The sequence below is a fragment of the Rhinatrema bivittatum genome, chromosome 11 (assembly GCF_901001135.1).
Source record: "Rhinatrema bivittatum chromosome 11, aRhiBiv1.1, whole genome shotgun sequence".
Taxonomy (NCBI): domain Eukaryota; kingdom Metazoa; phylum Chordata; class Amphibia; order Gymnophiona; family Rhinatrematidae; genus Rhinatrema; species Rhinatrema bivittatum.
Window position 1 is genome coordinate 85,755,638 of NC_042625.1, and position 26,661 is coordinate 85,782,298.

At 42.6% G+C, this 26,661-nt stretch overlaps 1 protein-coding gene and 1 long non-coding RNA gene across 12 annotated transcripts in view; one reads left to right on the top strand and one right to left on the bottom strand.

Annotated features, from left to right (window-relative positions):
* The window catches only part of LOC115073235, a 33,569-nt gene extending 8,257 nt beyond the window's left edge, over positions 1–25,312 (top strand). Inside the window, exon 4 of the long non-coding RNA XR_003851952.1 lies at positions 25,182–25,312. This is a non-coding gene — a long non-coding RNA (uncharacterized LOC115073235). The remainder of the gene's footprint in view (positions 1–25,181) is intronic.
* EPB41 (erythrocyte membrane protein band 4.1) overlaps positions 1–26,661 on the bottom strand; it is a 210,797-nt gene that overhangs the window by 168,681 nt on the left and 15,455 nt on the right. The gene's annotated exons all lie outside the window — the stretch shown is intronic.

The window sequence follows — 26,661 nt, forward strand, 5'->3', positions numbered from 1 at the left end:
TCTTCATTTACTTGACATCGCCGTGTCTGAGATTTAGCCTTCTTTCCTGCTTTGTTTCTCTCTCCTCAGCATCTCTCTACCTCTGGAAATTTCTCTCCTCCCTGCTTTGCCATTCTTTTTTTTTTTTTTTTTTTAAGAAAGGTAATAAATCTTCCCTGCCGTTGTGCGCTGCTAGGGTGGTTTGTTGCAGGGATGCTCAGCGGGGAACATTGTGGCGAAAACAAATACCTATTTTTTCTTACATATACGCACGCTGCTGCGGAGAGGCTGGTATTTGTTAAATAAATAAAAAATAATAATAAGAGATTGTTCTCTCTGTCACACACTCTCCTTTTAAAGAGGGAACCTACAAGAGATATTAAAGGATAACAAAAGAGGAGGAGCGGCGCGCGGCTCCCTCCAGCGCCGCGGCCCTATGCGCGCGGCCACTCGCTCGCTCTCCCCCTTCCCCATAGCCGCCACCAGGAGGGCGCTCGCCCTAGCAGGAGCGTCAATACAATGTGCTCCTCCTCTCTCTCACACACGCACACACAGCAGACCCTTTGCATGCTCACTCCCCCTCAATAACGCCGCCCTCCCCCCTTTCCCTTTTACCCGCTTTTCCCACCTCCTTCTCAGAGGGTCCGCGCGCGCCGCCGTGCTCCCGATAAATAAACCTTCGCGCGCGAGGCACCTCTCGCTGCCAACCCCCCACCCCCAGTCAGCGCGCGTGCGCGCTTTCTCGCTCCATCTACCCGCCCACTCGCTACTTCTTTTCTTTTACCTCAATAACATTGTAGTAAAATTCTATTGGAGGAAATGAGAACAAAAAAAAGGTTAGAAAGGCGGAGTCACATATGAACTGGAGGGGTACGACAGGAAAGGGGGCGGGGATATCTACTGGAGGCGCGGCATTGGTTGGCTGCTTGGATCCGTCGACGGGACGGCGGGTTTGGGCGGTTGGTGGCGCAGGTGTGCGCGCCGAAAGGGTTCCGGGCCGCAACGGCACCACGCATGGGCGCCCGGTAGAGGGTGAGGGGCGTTGTTAGCCTCGGCAGCACGCAAAGGATGGACGAGGAGGCGTCTTCAACGTTTCATTTGGTAAACGAAGGTTAGGTGAGCGGCGAGAATTCCAGCAAATGAGAGGAGACCATGCTTTACGGATTATTTCTCTCTCGAGGTGGAGCTCATCTTTTATACAGTAAATACCAGCTATACGCCAGACCCTAGGGTCCCTTCACCCGACAACATATGGGGGGGGGGGGGGGGAGGGGGGTTTGAAGGGACATTTAAGATTTAACTAAAAAAAATGGAAGCGCTTGGTAGTTGAAAGCACCTCAATAGTACGATCAGAAAACGTGATGTCAGCGCTGCATGAACAGTTGTGGAATATTATAAATGATCCAAATTTCAACCTTACGATAGGGGGCTGTGGCTTTTTGAGATCATCCTGGTTGGTTACCTGTAGCCTTGCTGCCAAACACGTGCCTAGAAAACCAATGCAAAGCCTATACTACGATAACACAACATCAAAGTATCCAAATAAAAAGGTATCCGTTTATACGAAAATATTAAAAACACCAGGCTGCTGTACAATAATACTATGACATTTTCTGATAAAGAGAGGCGTCAACAACCCTGTTTTGGGAGGGGAAATAACCCATGCAAAAGCTAATTATATTGGAAAACCGTTGATGCATGCGATATTATGGATAAAGGGTACGCAAGTTGCCCTTGCAAACTTGAAACAGCATAGGTCACAGACCTAATTAACAGGCAGCTACAGTAAAACCCGCTGGAGAGCCAGCGCTCAGGCCACTTTTCTGGGTGCACCCTCAAGTATTTCAATGAGGGCCCGCAGTAAGAGGAGGCTCAAGGGACACTCATCCTTTTTGACAGAAGCAGTAACTGTCAGCAGGTTTGACAGTCGACACTCAATTTTACCTGCATCTGTTCTCAAACCTGCTGACAGCAATGGGTTCAGAAAACAGACACCGACTAAACTGAGCATCCATCTTCTGATCAGCAAGCCGCTTTAATTTTTTTCATTTTGGGGCCTCTGACTTATTATCCAGCAGAGCACACTGTACTGCATCAGCCTGTAAGTGCATGAAAACCGTAAGACATGCAGCCTGAGTCACCGCAAGGGTTGGAAGACCCCAGCATCCTGTCTTTGACAGTAGTCCCCTCTCTCATCTCTTCTTCAAGGTGAAGAATCGTAACCTGTTTTGGAATTGGTTATAAAGGAAGCTTTTCTCTGTACCTTTTCTAATTCTTACCTTTTCTGATATGGTGGGAACCATAACTGCAGCAAGACTAAAAGGTGTGATCACACTATGGGTTTTAATATACTAAAGTTAGGTCTGTATCAAGGGGAAAAAGTTACCCCACCAAAACATGGTTGATTAGCAATATTGTAGTATGAAAACAGACCAGCTCTTATGTTAATTTTACAGTATGTACAGCTATACTTGCCCCTTGCCCCAGCTTTGGCATATCAAAACAGAGATGACTTGGGTTTCTCTTTGGTTTAGGAGACATGTTTCATAAGGACTCTATCCTGGTACTAATGCATTATTTTGAATAATATGGAAAGGGCTTCTTCACTTTGTTTTAGTAAGTGTGTTTGATTTCACTCAGATCAACTATAGGTGGTTTTATGGGGTTTTTTGTTCTATATCTACCAGGATTTTGTTTTAACCCTTTTTAGGGCAGCCTATTTGCATCTGGAAAAAAGATTTGAGTCAGGCAAACAGATTAGAATACAGCCATGAATGGTTCAAATTTATACCATTAACTTTTGGTGTTTCCCACATGGGCTAATTACCTAAAACAGTGGGCCATTTCTCCCACCAGCTTAAAGGGCATTTGGATTTAATCCAGACTTTCATTCATCCCCTCTTATGTTGCCACTTTTTTAAAGCAAGACTTGTCTTTCTCTGAAATATATGAATTAATTCAGCCACTGAATATTGAACTTTGTCACCACGTACACAGCCTTTCCCCCAGTAGGGATCCTCATTGAGTACCACTCATAGCTGTGCAAATTACCTTCTTACTGATCACAGGATGCCTCAGTCCAAGCCTGTTCAGTCCCTCAATACCTCTTCATTGAGGCCTCTGCTTGCCTTGCAGCCTATCCAGGCTTCCTGCCTTACTCTGTCCTAGTTCTAGGGTTGGGATAGGGGCAACCCTACCCTGTTTAAGGAATAAATGTTCTCTTCACTGGTGGCCCCTGCTTCAGTCTGTAGCCTTCCAGGCTTCCTTAACTTGCAGCCTAAGTTCTGCTGCATTGCACAGTGGGCTTCTGGACCTACGTATCTTGCCTTGTGGCCGTTGAGCAAACTAGGATTACCAAACCCTGTCAGGCTTTCTTGTTTACTATTGCATGTCCTAGTTTTGTCCTTCCCAGTTCACTTCAGTCCCTTGTCTGTTACCTTTATCCTTGGTTCAGCCCTGCTTGTATCTAGCCCCTATTTATCATCTGTACTAACATTACTGCTACTGCCTGACTCCAGCTGCCTGTCCATAGCTGCTCCAGCTATTATGTTCTGCAACAAGTCTAGCAGCCCCCAGAACCAAAGTGCTCAACCTATGGGGGAGGGGGCTGGTTAGACCGAAGACCAGCTCCAGTCCTGCAGGCTTATACCACTCCACTGCTTGTTGCTGACATGAGTAGCATGGAATAACTCCACCCTGTCAAAATGACAGAATGAAGAGGCCAAACAACCCACACAGCAGCAGGTGCAGGATTCCCTACCAACCAATGAGCAAAGACGTTTTGTACCACTACTTATTTTTGTAATCTGTGTCAATATCTGATCTCACCATTGTTCCTTGAATATACTGGCTTTCTGAACCCAGGCTGATGGAGGTGTTTGGGGTGCAAAGTGGTGAACCCTGTGTATGCAGAGCCCTATCGATCCTGTAATATACCAAATTTGAGACCCAGGCTACAAACTCCAGACTAAGATAGCAGGATATCTCCCTCTAAAAGAATACCCCACACAGCTTCCCTAAAAACCACAGCAAACAGTCAATTTGCCAGTGATTTAAATTCTAGTGGTAAGGGCAAACTTGTTCTAACAGTAGCATATGAAGTTATCCCTGATGCTTTGCTTTAGTACAGCTGCTCTGCTTACCAAAATTTGAACCCACCAACCTTCCTTGAATGTTTTCACTGTCATTTCCCTAACTCTGGCAAGTGGATTTGTAAAAAAATAAAAAGTGCAAGTTCACAAGTATTTGTTTTGGCTGCAATTCATTAAAACCAGCTTTACGGCTATCCTTCAGGCCAGTTTCTCTGAGCCACACCCAGGCACAACTCAAACCAGGCAAAAGTAGTTAAAAATCTGTCCCTGTAGGGGGTAAATGCTGCTTTACAATCTGGCACTCCTATTCTTCTGCCCCTGTCTCAGATTACTGCAGTTTCAAAACCAGTTTCTCGGATCCAAACTTCAGATCTAGCAAGAGCATAGCCTCTTTGAAAGTTATAGCCAATACAGCTACAAGTTGGCAAGAAATTCTGTACCTGTAAAGACAAAGTTTGCTTTTGGATCCACCCAAGATAATCAGGAGCAAATAAATACATAGTAGCACTGGAGCAGGATTACCCTGTCTGCAGAAGGTTTGACACAGTTAATTCAGCAGCTGGGTTTCCAGGATCATCAGGTACAGGCAACAAACCCTTAAATAGGATCAGCCCTGAACAAGGTTCAGCACCTAACTCCAATCCAGCTAGTGTCCACTCCAGACTGCAGGTCTATCTTCAGAGAAGTCCAGTGCCTATGTTTGGCTATTTTGCTACGTTAAAAAACCTTTAATGCTTTCTGCTTATTCCATATTCTCTTTCCAGCCTGAGGAAACATTAACCCCAGTACAAGTTTTAAGAACATAAGAAATTGCCATGCTGGGTCAGACCAAGGGTCCATCAAGCCCAGCATCCTGTGTCCAACAGAGGCCAAACCAGGCCACAAGAACCTGGCAATTACCCAAACACTAAGAAAATCCCATGCTACTGATGCAATTAATAGCAGTGGCTATTCCCGAAGTAAAATTGATTAATAGCCGTTAATGGACTTCTCCTCCAAGAACTTATCCAAACCTTTTTTGAACCCAGCTACATTAACTGCATTAACCACATCCTCTAGCAACAAATTCCAGAGCTTAATTGTGCCTTGAGTGAAAGAATTTTCTCAGATTAGTCTTAAATGTGCTACTTGCTAACTTCATGGAATGCCCCCTAGTCCTATTATTCAAAAGTGTAAATAACAGATTCACATCTACTCGTTCAAGACCTCTCATGATCTTAAAGACCGCCATCATATCCCCCTTCAGCCAGCTCTTCTCCAAGCTGAACAGTTTTATAGGTCTCAGCTGTGCCTTAGCTCCAGGAGGAGCCCACTCCTAAGACTCAGTGCAGCAGATCCTCTTCTCAGGAACTCCACTCCATCTGAGCTGCTCCAGGAGGAGCCCGCTTATATAGCTTCACTCCCTGATAAGTCCACTTCAGCTAACCTGCTCTGGGAGAAGCCTAGCCATTTCAGCAGCCCAGTACCAGAGAGACGCTGTGCCAGCCACCCAGTGCCTGAAAGAACCTGATTCAGTGCCAACAAAACTCTGGTTCTGGACCACTGCCCCAGATAACTGTGATCCAGCAGTCCAGCCTCAGACTCTGGCCCAGTACCTGCTGACTAGATTAAAGTTTCTGCCTCTGCCTTTAATAACCAATCTTCTGGCCACAGCCTCCATGGCAAATGGGACCCAGGAGGAGGGGGATCGTAAAGGAAGGGCTACTGTTAGGTTTTACCTGCTATGTAGCCTCCCCTCCACCAGGGTTACCCAGCAAGCACTGCTCCTGGTGCAAATTATCTCCTTATTGATCACCTGTTGTCTCAGGCCAGACCTATTTAACTGAGCCTGTTCTTAGAGTCACCTCAGTTCTCTGATCTGGCCTGCCTTGCAGCCTACCCTGGCCTTCTGCCTTGCCCTGTAGCCTTCCAGGCTCTCCTGCATTGCTGAGTGGCCTTCAAAACCTACTGCTCCTACATTGTGGCATTTGAGCCTACTAGGGTTACCTAGCCCTGTCTCATGCCTTGTTGGGTTTTATTTACCATTGCATATCCTTGTCCAGCCTAATTCAGTCCCTTGTCTGTTTCAGCCCAGAGCAGACTTTATTTAGCCCCTGCTGGTACCTGGGCCCAGCTTCAAGGCAATACCTGGACCTAGCTCCTAATCTGCACTTATTACAGCCATGATATTCTGCAGGAGACAGAGCCTATTGGGCCCCAGATCCCAAGGGCTTAATTGCGGTAGAGGGGGGCTAGTTAGGCAGAAGAGCAGCTCTAGTACTGCACACCTGTACTGCTTCTGCAAGGGTGCTCCAGACCGTGACAGAACTAATATAGATACCAGGAATGGTGGAGAGACGATGTCAATGTACACTGCACATTCATTCCTGCTCTGCCACAGACTCCATAGTAGGTCACCTTATCTCAACTTGACTGGTGTATCTGCAAGTAAATAAATACCTCTTTGTAATTAAAAAGCAAATGCTGTAGTTTTGTAACCAACTAATTTTGTACACAGATGCTGTTTACTTTTTACCCCAATTTGATTTTCACATACAAATACTGGAGATTTATGAACTTGTTCCCAGGGCTGCACTCTGTTTTTACACTAATTTGTTTTATAAACAAACATTTTAAGCTGTTTACTTTAAGATAGATGGTGACAAAAAGTATATTTGTAGTGATGACTTCTACGCATGCTGAAAACTAACAAGCAAGACAAAGGCAACAAGTAAATAAATACACTTGCTGATTGCACAAAGTTATGCTCTGTACTAAACCAAAAGTATGATTGAGAAACAAGTCAGTTTGTTGGGTTTGAGTTATAAAAAGTGGTGCATTAAACAACCATTTGCTGTACATGTACAGTTTGTATGTGGGAATGCAATCAAGACTGGTGCGGTTTAACTGGGAATATTTTTCTTCACGCATTAATCTAATTCCTTTTTCACGTAGATAAGCATCTGAATTAGCCATGCTGTCTGGGTATGTCTTCCGTGCAACTAGGTGGCGGAGCTCTCTCTAAGTCTAGTAAAGTCTTTCAGCTAGGTGCTCCCTCCTGCATCCTGTCAGGACTGCCTCAGGCTCCTCAATCAGTTTTTTTCCATGCGACCGTTAGCCTCGCGGAGCTCTTCTCTCCTGAGAGAAACTGAAATTGTGAGGAAAAAAGTTTGACAAAAGTTAAAAGATCAGATCAGAAAAAGCAGCAGTTTTTACATATGAGATCTGCTGAGCTATGCCTCGTCCAGGTTTTAAATTTTGCTCGTGTGGCAAAATTGTGTCAGCCACAGATGGCCACTCATCTTGTTACCTGTGTCTCAGACCTCAACATGATCAAAAGAACTGTATTGGCGTGCGGACGCATGTCCCCACGAGCACAAAGACAGCGAGCTGCAAAGATCCAAGACTTGCAGTCCAGAGCTTCAGGCTCTTATGCCACTTCTGAAGCCTCTGTTCGCTCCCCTCCAGATCCTAAGCGAAGACAGAAGGACCTGTCATCAAGGAGAACGTCTTCAGTTGACCCCCCAAGGTCAGGACACAGTCCTTTGACCGCTAGCTGAGAATTAGTTCAAGGCGCAGGGGATGTGTCTGTGGCATCACGGCCGTGTGCTTCACAGACGCATTAGACTACATCGATGCTCTGAAAATAGAAGAACAGATGCCATATTGAAGCATGGGATTACCGACGCACTGAAGCATCGACGCAAACCTCATACTGTGAAGCAGCATCGACCCGACGCATTTGACATTGATGCAATCTGCTTCCAGAGACGCAACCCACTCCTATCGACACATCCAATTCTTCAATTACCAAAGAAGCATCATTCTGGTCATAAAGGGAAGAAACACGTTTCAACACCCTTGCCAATAGAATCAGAGGGCGAGATATCACCAATACACCTCTCTAACACATCTAACACCTGGATCATCTTCTGCATCATACATTGGTACACAGATTCCAGGAAATGTGCCTTCACAATCACCATTAATGCCTGCACCATCTCCACAGCCATCTATATCGGCATTAGCAACACAAGCAGTGTCTCAAATCACCACTATTCTTAATCAAGAATCATCGACAGTACCACCCACAGGTCTTCCACAACAACCATTATCTGTTCCGGAAGATCCAGCATTACCTAGTACGGTGCCAAAAAGCTTCCCACCTTCACAGTTACCAATTACAGAGGACATTTCGGATTCAGATACTACCTCAAACTCCTCAACGGGTTAACCCTCTGATCCACCAGACTTACCTCCACAACCTTCTTCCCTGCCGGAGGACCTCTCATTCTCAATTTGAGAAAGTTGGTCAGATATTGAACGTTGAAACCAAGAGGATCCCGGACCCCCGACAAGAAATGTTGGGCACCTGAAAATATTTGATGTCCCTAATGAGCTGGTGGCTTTGCCGCAAAACCAGGTTTTAACAACCTTAATGGAAAAAGCATGAGACACTCCCTTATCCACCCCAACATCTCGGAAGGTAGACATTAAATACCAGATGAAAGATTCTGCCTTTCATACTGCAGTTCAACTTCCACACCAATCAGTAGTGGTTGAATCTGCGATGCAGAAATCTCATAAGACAAAAATACATTCTAACACTCCAACTAAGGAAAATAAGTCACTAGATGAATTCACTAAAAGGTCCTTCCAATCCGCAATGCTCAATGCCAGGATACAAAATAATCAGTTTTATATAGCCCAATATTTGAGAGCTTACAGGCATTAAAATTACACCTACAACAAGGATCTCCGGATGCCACATTACCTATTCCATATTATAACTTGGAAGAAGGGTTAAGACACCTTTTAAGATCGGTGCATGAGGGTTTCGATATATCGACTAAAATCAGCAAATGCCTTAGCGGCACGACATCTTGCTTGGTTACGCTCCAGTGCTATTCGTGATGATGTCCACGACAAGCTCGCAAAATTACCTTGTCACCCGGATAATTTGTTTGGGGACCAGTTTACAGCTACTGTTACAAAACTTAAGGAACAAAAAAAAAAAAAAAACGTCGGTCCTTTAACAGCACCTCAGCATTCCACCACAACGTCAATACACTAATTCCTGCTCCTTACAGGAAACCCTCCTTCAAATCTTATAAACCATATTATAAACCTCAAATGTATTATCCACCAAGGCAACAACCGTATCAACCACCAGCACCTCGTCAGCGTGCAAGAAACCCCCATCAACCTAGACAGCCAACTGATCCTCAGCCAGCAAAACCCACATGAGGTTTTTAAAGATTGCTCTGCCACCACTACCACCAGTAGGGAGATTATCCAATTTTCTTCCAGCCTGAAGCAAGATAACATCGGACCAATGGGTACTATCCATAATACAACACGGATATTATCTCCATTTTTCCTCCCTTCCTACCCTTCCACATTGAATCCATCAAAAAGTTTTTGCATCTCACAAATCTCATCTTCTGCAAGAAATACAACTTCTTACAGAACAATTGTATTCAGAAGAAAACATAGAAATGACGGCAGAAAACAACCAAACGGTCCATCCATCTGCCCAGCAAGATTTCACTTTTTTTTTTTAACTTTTTTTTTCCCCCCCCATACGTTTTTTTTCTCTTGTCCCTTGTAGGCGACTTTTTGTTCAATTTCCCTTCCACCCTCATTGACTTCTGTTGCAAAGAGGTCTAACACAAAACCAAAGACCTTTTGCTCCATTTACCCGAGCCCACACAGACTCGCTCCGGATGCCTTTTTAATCAGTTGGACACACAATCCATTGTATGCATTTCCTCAGATAGCTCTCATCGCTCGAACAATTCAGAGGTGTATCAAAGACCAAGTGGATCTAATACTCATAGCACCGCCATGGCCAAGGCAGCCATGGTACAGCTACCTCCTACGCCTACCAATTTGCAATCCAGTGCCTCTGGGGGAAGCGATCGCTTTCTCACACAGGACAACGGATCACTGCTACATCCCCTTTACTCTTCCCTACACCTCACGGCATGGAGATTGAGAGGCTCGCATAACATTTAAACCTCTCTCCTGCTCTCCAGGACATATTACCATCCTCAAGGAAACTTTTCACAAGGCTCAACTACCAAAGAAAATGGACTTGCTATATAACTCCTGGTGTTTGTCTACAGGAACAGACCCATTCACTTGCTCACCGGAACAACTTCTTTCGTACCTTCATCTGCTATACAGTGATGGACTCGCCACTTCCTCTTTACGGGTACATTTAAGCGCTATCGTAGCTTACCACACCCCTTTTAATAGAGAGCCTATTTCATGCCATTCTTTAGTTTCGAGATTCATGAAAGGAGTACTGCGCCTATGTCCACCTTTACAGAAACACCACCGGTGCCATGGGATATTAACACAGTTCTCGAACAGCTCTTGCTTCCACCGTTCGAACCTTTAGAAACTTGTCACCTTTGTTACCTCTCGTGGAAGGTACTCTTTTTGGTGGCATTAACTTCATTGAGACAGATAAGTGAACAACAAGCTCTGGTTCATTACCCTCCTTATCTTCAATTTCACCATGCCAAAGTGACCTTACGGACACACCCGAAATTTCTTCCAAAGGTGATCTCCAGATTCCATATTAACCAGACTATCACCTTACCTACATTTCATCCAAAACCTCATCACAATGATAATTATAGGAAACTACATACTCTAGACTGTAAACGTGCACTGGCTTACTACAAACAGCGCACAGATTCTCCCACTAGGCCATCCCAACTATTCATTTCATTCAATCCAAATTCACAAAGACGGCCAATAACAAAGAGAAATTTATCCACATGGATAACCAAATGCATCCAGTTTTGCTATACTCAAATATCACAGACGTTACCTGCAACACCAAAAGCACATCAGTACGCGCAATAGCAACTTCGATAGCCAACCTCCATGAAGTACCAATCATAGATATCCGTAAAGCGGCAACATGGTCCTAGTTACATACTTTCACATCCCACTGTTTGGATAAACAAGCAGCAGATGACGCATTAATGGGACGGACTATCCTTCAGAAGAGCACAAGTTCCGCTAAAACAAAGACTTCATAGGAACTGTCCGCCATTACCTCTAGTATTGAGCAAATCAAGCACTCTGGACATAACTGCTCAATACATCAGCTGGGGACTCCCAGCAGCATGGCTAATTCAGATGCTTATCTACGTGAAGAGAGCAAGTTTGCTTACCGTAAACGGTGTTTTCCGTAGATAGATGAATTAGCTATGCTGGCCCACCCGCCTGCTTTGATACTGATTGAGGAGCCTGAGGCAATCCTGACAGGATGCAGGAGGGAGCACCTAGCTGAAAGACTTTACTAGACTTAGAGAGCTCCGCCACCTAGTGGCATGGAAGACGTACCCAGACAGCATGGCTAATTCATCTGCAATCTATGGAAAACACAGTTTACGGTAAGCAAACTTGCTCTTATGGGTGGGGGTTGGACATGTAAATGATATTGAAAGTGACTTGTAGCACTAGAAATGTGCGATGAAAGTGTACCCCCTTTTATGCGTTAGGAAAGACTGCCTTATGAGGAGGTTATATCAGTCTGAACTAGTATCTTCAGAAAAACTAATGGAATTTTTTCCCTAAGTATCTTTATTAAGAAAGTCAACATCTAGTAATACAGAAATCTTAATGTTTGCATTTGCATTATGTGGCTAATGAAAATTTAGCCTTTGACCAACTTATCAATCACTTGGGCTATTCTAGTTCTTTTTATACAGGTCTTAAATCTTTTGTTCTATCTACACTACAAATACTACAAAATATAGCTGCCCAGATACTTTGATATCTGACATTGCCTATTTCCTTTTAGGGGTGCAATTAAATCTGTCCCTTCATTTTAAATCTTTACTTAAGCACTATCATCAATATCTATCAGATTGATTTACTCTGTTCCAAAAAGAATTTACTCTCTTCACAGGAGCCTTCAGTAGTCAAAAAGCTAGGCTAACTGAAGGCCTTTTCCAGCATAGGTCCTTTACCTTGGAATCTTATCTAGTGATTTGCATTCTGATAAGACTTAGTTATGGCTCTGGCCTTTGGCTGAGCTTTCTGGCTGATATGGATGTCTGTTAGCTGGTGGTGTATGTTTGTGTGGTTATATAGATGTTTACAACAACTACTTGTTAGTTTCTGTATTATCCAAAGCACTTGCTGACTGAGCAGTTTTATAAATTAAGACAAATAAATGTACTTAGGTGGTAGAAGTCTTGACAGACTCAAATATTTAACACTTGTAAACAAAATTGAGAATTAAGCCTGGGAAGAAGGCAGTTGTCATATCAAACATAAAACAAATAGTGCTTAACTATAATCCCAGAGATTCATGCTGGGATTAATACACAGGCTGATACAGTTGGAGCGCACTATTAACCTGCCCTTGGACGCACGTTTTCTCTTACCCCTTATTCAGTAAGGGGAGGAAAATGCACGTCCAACCCGCAGCACCTAATAGTGCATCAACATGCAAATGCATGTTGATGGCCCTATTAGTTATGCCCGCACGATACAGTGAGTAAAATGTGCAGCCAAGCCGCACATTTTACTTTAAGAAATTAGCGCCTACCCAAAAGGTAGGCGCTAGTTTCTGCCGGCATCGGGAAAGTGCACAGAAAAGCAGTAAAAAAAACAAACTGCTTTTCTGGGCACCTTCAACTTAATATCATGGCGATATTAAGTCGGAGGTCCAGAAGAGTAAAAAAAAGTTAAAGAAAAAAAATTTTAAATGGGCCGGCGGCTGTTGGGCTGAAAACTGGACGCTCAATTTTGCCGGCATCCGGTTTCTGAGCCCATGGCTGTCAGTGGGCTCGAGAACAGATGCCGGCAAAATTGAGCGTCTGCTGTCAAACCCGCTGACAGCCGCCGCTCCGGGCTAAAAGGAGGCGCTATGGACGCGCTAGTGTCCCTAGCGCCTCCTTTTGCCTGTTTCTACCGCACCACCTAATTTAAATACTGAATCACGCGCACCGGTGAGTGGCCGGTGTGCGCGCCGGGAGAGCGGGCCTTAGTCCACTCTCCCCGCGGACTTTACTGAATCGGCCTGACAGTGATCAGTGGCAGCAATGTACGTGTGTGAGCTCTGGTTTCTGGTCCTCAGATCAGCCTTCACCTTTCAGCTGTTATACCACCTCCGCTATAGTTTAGGAGGGAACTTGCAATAACTGATCTCACTTGCTTCTTTGAGCTCCCGTCAAAAAAAAAAAAAAAGCCACACAGCAGCAGCATCTAAAGCACATGCTATAACTGGTCTCTCTTTCACTATTCTGCTCCTATAAGGTGGCAAGAACAACATCTCGATCCAGTCTAAACCTTCCTAAAGGCATCTCTGCATATGCGCCCCTGGCGGAAACCACCCAATGCACATCCCAAGGGATATACTGTAGTGTCTGCTTACACCTTTATGACAAGAGCAGTTACTCTGCAGTGCATCTTAGGAGGTCTGGGGTGGTGTCTCAGCAATTTGTCATTTACTGTTTAGAAGTAGGCCTGCCATGTGGTGGACATGGGTGGGCTGTATAGGCAGAAGCATGTGCACAATCTATTTGTTTGGGAGGGGAGGGGGGCAGGAATCTCAGCCATTGCTCAGTGGTATACCTAGTGAAAGAGCCACAGTTTGTACCTCTTGCGATGATTAGGCAGAGTTAGAAGGGTGATAAGGAAAACACCTGTTGATTATTAGTGAAGGCTTAATTGCGCAACGTACTCAAGGTGCCGTCTCACCTTGGAGCGATATAGAGGCATTGACATTTTCCATTTTATTCACCATTCCCTTCCTAATAATTCCTAACATTGTTTACTTTTGTGACTGCCACAGCACACTGAGCAGACGATTTCAATGTATAATCCACTATTAGTGAAGGCTTAAGGTTGCTGTAGCCCAGCAGTGGCCAGGTCTGAGAGAGCTGGAAGCCTAAACCTGCCAGCCAAAAAAACCCAAACAAGCTCTCTTTGCAGGTTTAGCACTGAATCAGGGGACAAGTAGGTAAGCATGTTGCTGATTTCCAAATAAGAGCAACTTTTGTCCATTTTGAAGGAAAAAATAATGCCAGTGTTTTAACAGAATAATATTTAGGAGATTAACAAAACAAGTTTTAGCACAGAATGAAGGCATCAATTCAGATGGGATTAAGGTGGAAGGTCTTCAAAAGTTTATATTTAAGTATATTTTGAAAATAAATAGTGAATGAATCTGTTGTATTTCTTTTTTTCCCCTCCCAGTAATTCCTTCCTGTACATTTTGTACTTCCAGTCCAGTCCGAGCCCAGGCTGGGACCTGGCACTAGGAGCCTTCAGCCACAGCTACCCAGGGATTTTATTCCCAACTAACTAACTTTAGTCCAGTCAGTCAGTGCAGTGATGGTCCTCAGCTGGGAACCATGTACTAAAGCTTTCTGGACCACACAAATCATGATTCCTACAATCTGGCTATGAGTTATCACAACTCTGTCTTCTCTAGGGGCCCTGATGGAATTAGCTCACTTTCTGACAAACAATTGCTCCATCACAATAGAGCCAAAGGTCCAAGTTAATTAGTATAATAGCCTGACTGCTGGATGTATTGCAATGTAAGGCACAATTTAAAAAAAACCTGTTCCATGGCACAGGAAATAGTAGGTATTAGCTATAAGATAAATTGGCTGGGTAATGTCTAGACAACACCCATACTGGAATGCCACAAACCGGTCTGGTTTTCAGGATATCCACAATAATATGCATGAGATATTTGCATATAATGGAGGCAGTACATGAAAATCTCATGCATTTTCATTATGGATATCCTGAAAACCAGATTTGTTTGGGACACCCAGGACCCACATTGTCTACCTCTGAGCTCCTAAGAGATCTTGCCACTTCGAAGATGGATCCGACAAGTAACTCATTTTTAACACACAGCATTAGCCAATTATATGCTACCAATTTCTTGATAGACCTATGCCTCTACTGATTTCTTATCAAGGGGCTCCCACCATCTCCACTGCACTCCGACTTATTCTTTAGTTTCAAAATAATTTTGAACAGCAGTTCCTATGAACCACCTTAAGCACTGGCATTAGTTCACATGCTTCACTGGAACAAAACTATTCATGTTGGCTTTTGTGCTTGAGCACTACAAGTTCATACTGTCACGGGGTCTGTGTAAGCCAAGTATTTTGGCATGTTAGTACCTCAGCTAGAAAAAAAAATGCTGCTTTAGTTCAGAAGTGTTGTGCTAAAAGTTTGCTAATGGCAACCATCAGGCATCAATGACTATTAATTTACAGCAGAAAGTAATCCCACAGCACTAGAAAGCAGCAGCTATTCACTTTGGTCCCATGATAAGATAATCTTAATGAACATCCTAATCCATGGCTTGGCTCGATAGAGACTGCAGTGATATGTATATATTGTAATATCCAATTAGTTCTTGCAATAATTTCCAGGAGGAAAAAAGTTCCATGGAAAAGGACCCACATCAAGGGAGAATGGGGTGGAGCAGGAGCAAAGAGGATTTATTAGTCATGAGCTGTACACCACTATGAGCACCAGTACGTAGAATGAAAACAAAGCCTGCACAAATAATCCATTCCACTGGAGAGAGCGCACTTCTGTTATGTATATGTAACATCTGTGTAAACCCTGAAATGGCTGATTTAAGTCATCCATCCAAGGTAGATTAAGTCAGTAATAGTTTGTAACCAGGTCAAAATAGTATTCTATATTAGCAAAGCATTTTTGACAACTCTCTCCCATTTCTATCAGTTATATCTGGCAAAGGTTGTAATAGACATGTATTGGTACAGCACACAATACTTATTGAACATTTATACCCTTCTAGTCCTAAAAAGCTTGTTCCTAATAAGCCACATAATAAAAACATTAAATAGAACTACACCCATGCATACACACAAAATCACAAAGTATAAGAACATAAGTTGGCATGCTAAGTCAGATTGTGGGTCCATCAAATCCAGCATCCCTGTTTCCAACAGTGGCCAATCCAGGTTACAAGTACCCAAACAATAAGTAGATCCCATGCAACTAATGCCAGAAATAGCAGTGGCTATTCCCTAAGTCTACTTGATTAATAGCAGTTAATGGACTTCTCCAGGAACTTATCCAAACCTGTTTTTTAATCCAGCTACACTAACTTATCTAATCACATCCTCTGGCAACAAATTCCAAAGCTTAAGTCTGCACTGAGTGAAATAATTTTCTCCGATTTGATTTAAATGTGCTACTTGCTAACTTCATGGAGTGCCCCCTAGTCCTATTATCTGAAAGCGTTAATTATTCACATTTACCCTCATGATTTTGTAGACCTCTCTCATAACTTGCCTGCCTGGTGCGAAGGTGGCAGACCTCATGCATCACCTAGATAGGATTATAGACAGTGCTGGGGAGGAGCTGGCTGTCGCGATACATGTAGGCACCAACTACATAGGAAAGTGTGGGAGAGAGGTTCTGGAAGCCAAATTTAGGATTTTAGGTAGGAAGCTGAAATCCAGAACCTCCAGGGTGGCATTCTCTGAAATGCTTCCTGTTCCACGTGCAGATCCCCAGAGGCAGGCAGAGCTCCAGAGTTTCAATGCATGGATGAGACAATGGTGCAGGGAAGAGGGATTCAGTTTTGTTAGGAACTGGGGAACGGGAAGTCTCTTCCAAAAGGATGGGCTCCACCTTAACCAGGGTGGAACCAGACTGCTGGCACTAACCTTTAAAAAGGAGATTGTTCTAGTTTAAAAGCTGCTCTAAGGAGAAAGCTGACAGTCACTCAGCAGGGCATGGTTCGGAGAGAGGTATCTTCAAAGGATACTAATGATCCATTAGAATTAGGGCATCCTGACAGTGAGGTTACAATAAGAAAAGTAGTCCAAGTGCCTGTAACTAAAAACTCACCTGAGCTAAAAAATTCTAACATATCCCTATCAATTAAAAAGCAGAATGAAAATACAACTCAAAAAATTTCTGAATGCTAGATTAAAATAACTGTTCCTTTCTAGGATGGTCATGGATATAGTATGAATGCATTTAATCCACCTATTTCTAAGAAAAAATGTTTTCTTATTTGCTCCAGTTAGAAATATATCTTTGATCTTCAGATTCTTTATAAAATGGTTTATATAAAGATATTGTACCTATTTTTGTTTACAAATAAGGCTTATATTGGAGGTAAATCATCATTGACATGAAAGTTACTGTCTAAACATATGTAAAATTGAATAAATTAAAAAAAAAAGCAGAATGAAAATACAAACAAAACACAAACTTTGAAATGTTTGTATGCTAATGCCAGAAGTTTAAGAAGTAAGATGGGAGAATTAGAATGTATAGCAGTGAATGACAGACGTAATTGGCATCTCAGAGGTGGAAGGAGGACAACCAATGGGACAGTGCTATACCAGGGTACAAATTATATTGCAATGACAGGAGGAGCACCCGGGAGGCGGTGTGACGCTTTATGTCCAGGATGGCATAGAGTCCAACAGGATAAACATCCTGCATGAGACTAAATGCACAATTGAATCTTTATGGGTAGAAATCCCTTGTGTGTCGGGGAAGACTATAGTGATAGGAGTATACTACTACTACTGAGTGAAATTAGGGAAGCTAACCAAATTGGTAGTGCGATAATAATGGGAGTCTTCAATTACCCCAATATTGACTGGGTAAATGTATCATCAGTACATGCTAGGGATATAAAGTTCCTGGATGGAATAAATGACATTTTTATGGAGCAATTGGTTCAGGAACTGACAAGAGAGGGAGCAATTTTAGATTTAATTCTCGGTGGAGGACAGGATTTGGTGAGAGGTAATAGTGGGGCTGCTTGGCAATAGTGATCATAATATGATCAAATTTGAATTAATGACTGGAAGGGGGACAGTAAGCAAATCCACGGCCCTCATGCTAAACTTTCAAAAGGGAAATTTTGAGAAAATGAGAAAAATTGTTAGAAAAAACTGAAAGGAGCAGCTACAGAGCCAAAATGTGTGCAAGAGGCTGCTCATTGTTAAAAAATACTATCCTAGAAGCACAGTCCAGATGTATTCCACACATTAAAAAAGGTGGAAAGAAGGCAAAACGATTATAGACATGGTTAAAAGGGGAGGTGAAAGAAGCTATTTTAGCCAAAAGATCTTCATTCAAAAACTGGAAGAAGGAGCCAACAGAAGAAAATAGGATAATGCATAAGCATTGGTAAGTTAAATGTAAGACATTGATAAGACAGGCTAAGAGAGAATTTGAAAAGAAGTTGGCCGTAGAGGCTAAAACTCACAAAAACTTTTTAAAATATATCTGAAGCAGAAAGCCTGTGAGGGAGTCAGTTGGACTGGAGAAGCTTTTCAGGGGTAATGATTCAGATGGACTGAACCAAATCACGGTAAACCTAGAAGATGTGGTAGACCTGATTGACAAACTGAAGAGTAGTAAATCACCTGGACCGGATGGTATACATCCCAGAGTTCTGAAGGAACTAAAAAATGAAATTTCAGACCCATTAGTAAAAATTTGTAACCTATCATTAGAATCATCCATTGTACCTGAAGACTGGAGGTTAGCTAATGTAACCCCAATATTTAAAAAGGGCTCCAGGGGCGATCCGGGAAACTACAGACCAGTTAGCCTGGAAAAATAGTGGAAAGTGTTCTAAACATCAAAATCACAGAACATATAGAAAGACATTGTTTAATGGAACAAAGTCAGCATGGCTTTACCCAAAGCAAGTCTTGCCTCACAAAACTGCTTCACTTTTTTGAAGGAGTTAATAAACATGTGGATAAAGGTGAACCGGTAGATGTAGTGTATTTGGATTTTCAGAAGGCATTTCACAAAGTTCCTCATGAGAGGCTTCTAGAAAAAGTTAAAAAAAAGTCATGGGATAAGTGGCAATGTCCTTCTGTGGATTACAAACTGACTAAAAGACAGGAAAAGGAGAATAGGATTAAATGGACAATTTTCTTAGTGGAAGGGAGTGGGCAGTGGAGTGCCTCAGGGATCTGTATTAGGACCCATACTTTACGACGAATGAGGTAATCAAATTTGCAGATGATACAAAATTGTTCAGAGTAGTTAATTCACAAGCGGATTGTGATACATTACAGGAGGACCTTGCAAGACTGGAAGATTGGGCATCGAAATAGCAGATTAAATTTAATGTGGATAAGTGCAAGGTGTTGCATATAGGGAAAAATAACCCATGCTATAGTTACAATGTTAGGTTCCATATTAGGTGCTACTACCCAAGAAAGATCTGGGTGTCATAGTGGATAACATTTAAATCGTCTGTTCAGTGTGCTGTGGCAGTCAAAAAAGCAAACAATGTTGGGAATCATTAGAAAGGAAATGGTGAATAAAACGGAAAGTGTCATAATGCCTCTATCGTTCCATGGTGAGATCGCATCTTGAATACTGTGTACAATTCTGGTCACCGCATCTCGAAATAAAGATATAATTGCGATGGAGAAGGTACAGAGAAGGGCGACCAAAATGATAAGGGGAATGGAACAGCTCCCCTATGAGGAAAGGCTGAAGAGGTTAGGGCTGTTCAGCTTGGAGAAAAAACAGCTGAGGGGGAATATGATAGAGGTCTATAAAATAATGAGAGGTCTTGAATGAGTAGATGTGAATCGGTTATTTACCCTTTTGAATAATAGAAGGACTAGGGGGCATTCCATGAAGTTAGCAAGTAACACATTTAAGACTAATCTGAGAAAATTCTTTCACTCAATGCACAATAAAGCTCTGGAATTTGTTACCAGAGGATGTGGTTAGTGCAGTTAGTGTAGCTGGGTTCAAAAAAGGTTTGGATAAGTTCTTGGAGGAGAAATCCCTTAATGGCTATTAATCAAGTTTACTTAGGGAATAGCCACTGCTATTAATTACATCAGTAGCATGGGATCTTCTTAGTGTTTGGGTAATTGCCAGGTTTGGCCTCTGTTGGAAACGGAATGCTGGACTTGATGGACCCTTAGTCTGACCCAGCATGGCATTTTCTTATATAAAGCTGAAACTCCAGAGCTTTAAGTAGGAATAGATGTGTGAAGTTCTTAAGACACAAATAGCTTGTCTAACATTAATCACCCTGTCTTGACATTTTAATCCAGATAGCATGACATCCTTCACGCAACATGCCAACAAAATAAAGTGTAATTAACAAAACCCTAGACTGAAACAAGACCTGGGAGCCATTCCGAAGTCCCTGGTAGGATTCATAGGCACTAGTCAGGAAGTGAGACAGTACAGAAAACCAATCTGGTGCTAAATCTTTCATAATGCTTCCAGCAGTGCTTTAGACTTACTACACAAGGTACTTCCTGGCATATCACCATCCCATGGGGGAGGGGGGGGGGGATGAGCAAGAAGTCAGGTGAAAGATCCTTTCCACCATGCTATCAGGGGATCCCATTACACAGAAAGAAACTAGCTCAAAAAATAAATCTGACTAAAATTATACTACATTTTGAGAAATTCAGAATAGTGATGGCAGTGGCCCCCTATCCCCAAATAGTATCTGTTCTCTCCAATCTTTGCTGCCTTCTCCTAAAATCTTAAGGGAGCCGATGCAATAAGTGTGCGCTGAAAGTGAGCGCTGAACATTCAGGGTCCACTTTCCTAATAGGGGTCATGCAATATTTAAATTAGGAGTCACGTTATCAAGGAGGTGCTAGGGTCGCTTGCATGCCCCTAGCGCCTCCTTGATGATGGGAGCCTGCAAGCGTCAGCTGTCCACTGGTTAGGAAAACAGATGCCAAATTAACACCTGCTCCAGGCAGGCATTTATTTCTGAACGCAAAAAATGTGCATCTTAGACACACATTCGGGCCGATACAGTAAAGTCCGCTCTCCCGGCGCGCACACAGGCCGCTCCCCTGTGCGCGCGATTCTCTATTCAAATGAGGCCAGGCTGTCAGCAGGTTTGAAGGCCGACGCTCAATTTTGCCGGCGTCAGTTCTCAAGCCCGCTGACAGCCACAGGCTCGGAAACCGGACACCGGCAAAACTGAGCGTCCGGTTTGACCCGACAGCCGCGGGCCAACTTCAGTTTTATTTATTTATTTATTTATACATACTTTTCGAAACTTTCGGGACCTCCGACTTAATATCGCCAGGATATTAAGTCGGAGGGTGCACAGAAAAGCAGTTTTTACTGCTTTTCTGTGCACTCTCAGTGCCCGAAGAAATTAGCGCCTACCTTTGGCCTACCTCTAGGTCATCAGCATGGCCCATGAAGATAGAGATGTTTAAAAATTATGAGAGGTCTAGAACGGGTAGATGTGAATCAGTTATTTACTCTTTCAGATAATAGAAAGACTAGAGGCACTCCATGAAGTTAGCATGGAGCACATTTAAAACTAATCGGAGAAAGTTCTTTTTTACTCAACGCACAATTAAACTCTGGAATTTGTTGCCAGAGGATGTGGTTAGTGCAGTTAATATAGCTGTGTTTAAAAAAGGATTGGATAAGTTCTTGGAGGAGAAGTCCATTACCTGCTATGAAGTTCATTTAGAGAATAGCCAGTGCCATTAGCATTGGTAACATGGAATAGACTTAGTTTTGCCAGGTTCTTATGGCCTGGATTGGCCACTATACATCTGGAGGGATGTATAATGACAATACAGTATCAATCTTGCCAATGTTAAGGGCAAGTCTATTGGATGTAAGCCACTTCTTAATCTGACTCAGGCTAGAAAGTCTCTTCAACCATGGATCAAGTTCTACAGAAACTATGAAGAAAAACTATATGCAGATGATACACAGTTTAAATAAGATAGTCTGAAGAACTGAACAAAGTAGAACCAAATAAAGATTGAAGAGAATAGCTGAAAGATTGAAGAGAATAGCTGAAATTCTGGATCCTTGAGGAACTCCTGCAGGCAACGGATGCAGGCCAGAAAACGTTTCCAATCATCACTCTGAAATAGCGAGGGTTTCAGTTTTTATGTATTGCTCCTAGGAATTTCAATGTTTATTGTAACAAGAGCAAAACTGATATTTACCTGGAAAAGTGACTGGTCATTTTTCCTCAGATTTCTCCTGTTTTCGGTTTTATTGTAATAGACAGTGAAATTCCCAGGACAAAAACTGAAAAATTAAGGTCCCTGCCTATGCAAGACAATTTTTGTCCTCTTCCTTCTTAGCATCACACACAGGCAGATACAGTAAGGTGCGCTCCGGCGGAACGCACTGTTAATGTGCGTTTGACGCGCTAGTTTTACCCCTTATTCAGTAAGGGGTAATAGCACGTCGAAAACGTGCGTCCAACCCCCCCGAAACTAATAGCGTCCGCAACATGCAAATGCATGTTGTTGGCCCTATTAGTTATTCCCATGCGATTCACTAAATAAAATGTGCAGCCAAGCCGCACATTTTACTTTTCAGAAATTAGCGTTAAATTTCTGCCGGCACCAGGAAAGTGTACAGAAAAGCAGTAAAAACTTTTCTGTACACCCTCCAACTTAATATTATGGTGATATTAAGTCTGAGGTCCCAAAGTAAAAAATTAAAAACAAACAAAATTTAAAAACCAGCCCGTGGATTGAAAACCGGAAGCTCAATTTTGCCAGTGTCCGGTTTCCGAACCCGTGGCTGTCAGCGGGTTTGAGGACTGACACCAGCAAAATTGAGCGTCAGCTGTCAAACTCGCTGACAGCTGCCACTCCTGTCAAAAAAAGAGACGCTAGGGGCGCACTAGTGTCCCTAACGCCTCTTTTTACCGCGGGCCCTCATTTAAATACTGAATTGCGCTCACAGGAGAGTGGGCGCTTGCCCGCTACTTTTATTGAATCAGCCTGTCAGTCTTCGATAGATTAGGATACAAGATTAGTAACAACCTGTAGATCTGTGAGCAGTTGTGTCACAGTTAACCTTTCACAAAACTAATCTGTCTTCATCTCATTCATCTTCACTGATGGGCACCAGCAGAGTAAGATACTGCCAGCCCCATGACTACATATTAAGCAGGAAGTCTACAAAGTTCCGTGTGTCTATAAGTAAACAGGGGCAACTGTGCGTAGCCCCATGCTAACATACATAAGTGCTTTTAGCTTACAGACAACATTGCAGTCAATTTTCAAAGGAAAAACTGTGCATCATTTCCCTTTGGAAATCAGCACAGACACTCAAGCAGCTGAGCAGGAACAAGACAGCATATGTACATCTGAAAAGCCATAGTATGCCAGTTTTCCTCCCCTAATCTAAAATGACACAGAGAACAACTTTTAACCTTTTGAAACGTACGTGCACTGCGGACACCAGCACATGCTTCAGCAGACAAAGGAAGGCAGCTTTCAACTGAATCATTTTATAGGGACAATGTCTGAAAATGTATCTTTCCCCAGAGGTACACAATTTTTAAATGAGTTTAGGGTTCCTAAAAATAATGGGTTTGCAGCACAGAACCAAAATCTCCCATTTATCCACAGAACAGGGATAGCATGTGCAGCAGCAGTGCAAGCTTCCCTCACACACCCCAATGCTGGCTACCACAGAATAGGGACAGCAGCGGCAGGGCAAGTCACCCCACTACAGCATGCAGGGCACCTCAGCTCTGTTGCAGAGGGCTGAACTCTTAAGCTAAAAGAATAATTCATTTTCATGCTATTCCATTTATGAATTGCTTTCCAGATAAAATTTGCCCAAAGTGATGTACAAACATAAGTTATATAACAAAATAGAATACATATACAATAAAAAGGCAATAGTAAAATAAAAAGCAAATAAAAACAAATGACTAAAGCATACAAAAAAATTATAAAAGACAATCCAACATGAATAATTGTCTCCATGCCTTTTCACTGTTTAGCCGCTGAGATTGCCAACTAATACTCCAATCTGTTGGTGCTTCTTTAGCAGTAGACCTGCTTGTTTATCAAGAACTAGACTGAGATCAACTCAGTTCATGGAGGCCTTAAACAGCTTTCAGATGGTAATAACTTCTGGTCATTACCACCATGACACTAAACACCAATATGGGAATCATTAACTAGTTTTACAAAAGTAAACAATATTATATTGCACTTATCCCCACATATCAGATACACATTGTATATATATCAAATGTCATACATCATAACATATCACAAAAACACATCAATAGTAGATCATGCTTTCTACTTCTATCCAAAAATCTTCAACTTTTTCAAATATTTTGCCCCCCCCCCCCCCCCGGCACCAACAGATTGGAGTATTTGAAAAAGTTTTAAAATTTTTTTTTATATAATTAGAAAGCATGATCTACTATTGATGTATTTGTGATACATGTTATAATAATGTATGACATTTGATAATATATACACAATATGTATCTGGTATGTGGGGTTAAGTGCAATATAATAAAATTGTTTACATTTATAAAACAAAATTTTGAGTGTATGTATTAACAAAAGTGAATAGATACATTTAAGGTACATATATAATAAAATGTTTTTCTTTAAGTTAGTTGGGAATAAGACATGTTATTTACTAGTTAATGATTCCCATAGTGGTGTTTAGTGTTAGTGTTGGGGGATCAGGTAGATTCTCATTTGTTATTTGCTACATTACCACCATGAGCCAGACTGAGGAGAAGATCTATACCCTTGTGCTAGATCCCTGTATCACCCAGTCTGCCTTACCCCACAAATGTCAAAGAAAAGGAGAAACTTTGGAGGCCAAAAAAACATCCAACCCTCATTTTAGTGGGTTTTTACCTCTCCTTTGGAAGCAAATTTTATTTAAAGTTTTCCTAGACCCACATTCGTTGGGAACACCACATCGGTTTACAAATAACTTTTATTTCAAAGTCATTTCATGTTAAGTACAGTGCTGCGCAGCCCCACTCTGATGAACACATTGCCAGCTTTGCATAATCATAATGGGCAAGACCCGTATTTCTCTTTATGTCATTTTCCCAGCTCAGTTTCAGGCAATGAAAGGACACCAATTTGCATGTCGTTATTGAATGTACACAAACCACACAATGTAACACCATATGCACTAAGTGAAAATGCTTCAGATGCTTTTCTTATAGCCTCTGTTAAACAGAATGACCACAAAAATAAGCAAATGAGTCAGTAATGTGTCTGTACATCGGTTTCCATTTAAAACGTATCTGAAAGATGACTACACTTCAACATGGATAAAACTGTTTCCCCTTCACAGAAGTGCAGTCAAATACTCACCAAGAGATGAAACAGCAGGCAACAATGGACCAGGAAGGAGGCCCCACAAATCCATCAACAGGTGAATGCATGGGAAAGAAAAAGAAAAACCCCAAATGAATGCAATCTGCAGCTTTCAGACCAAGAAACTCTTCAAAATAGACCCGGATACCATCACTGTCTCATTTCTGTTAGCTCATGCAACCCTTCCTCATAAAGGAGGCACACTGAAATTCAAGCAGGCCACCTAGCTGCAGTTTGCCTGGGTACCTCGTATCTCACTTTCCAAAAAGTGAAACAGCATATAAGTTGACCTGCAAACTTTCCACCCACTTTTTCCACAAATATTTTTTTTTTCCTGAAAAACCACATGTAAATTTTGAAAATCCAATCTCTGTGCATTGATTTCCAACCACAGGGATGGCTCTCCTCACCAATGCTAGCGTTATGTAACCCCAACCCCAAGCCGGACTGAGCAAGGGAAATTTTCACCAGTCCATGGCTCTGAAAACAGTAAGACAGAGGTACTAAACAGCCTTAACCTGTTACTGTGCAAGAAATGGTAGAGCATCCTAGCCACTTTTACAATAGGAGATGGTATGACTTAGACACATTGGAGAAATTACTTCCCTGATAATTTCATTTTCCTTAGTGTAGACAGATGGACTCAGGACCAGTGACTTTTGCTCCCCTGCCAGCAGATGGACACAGAGCAAGGTGATGTCACAGTATATACACTCCTGCAGTGATCCCAGCCTGCCAGTATTCTCTTCAAAAAACAACTGGACAGACTAGCAAAAAAACTTGATTAAAATCAGTCAACCATAACTGTACTCAACCAACAATAAACACTGAACTCGAGCAAAAATATAGGTACCCCAATCTAGGGACTGGAGGAATACTTACCAGTAATCCCACAGGATCAGTATCCTCACTGGAGGACCATGAACAATCAAGCGGCAGCCAAGGGCAGGAAGCTGAGTCCATTTGTCTACACTAAAGAAAACAAAATTATCAGGTAAGTAATTTCTCCATTTCCTAGCATGTAGACAGATTGACTCAGGACCAGTGGAATGTACCCAAGCTACTCCCGAAAAGGGCAAGAAGCTGCCCATGGTCCAGTCAACACTGCATGTGCAAAGGCTGTGTCTTCCTGGGCCTGCACATCCAAACGATAAAACCTGGAAAATGTATGTAAGGCGGACCACGACACAGCAGATCTCATGGGAGACAAAACAAACCTCCACCCATGACACTACCCTGAGCAGACAACAGCATCTCATTATTCACCTCCTTAATCCAGTGAGCTATGGTAGCCTGCGAAGCAGGTTCACCCTGGTTCCTTCCACCATGAAGGACAAACAGGCAATCTGACCTCCGAAAAGATTCAGAAACCTCCAGATACCGCATGACAAGTCTCTTGACATCCAAGAAACGCAAAAGGCAAAATTCCTCTGCATCCTTGACTTTATCCAGAGATG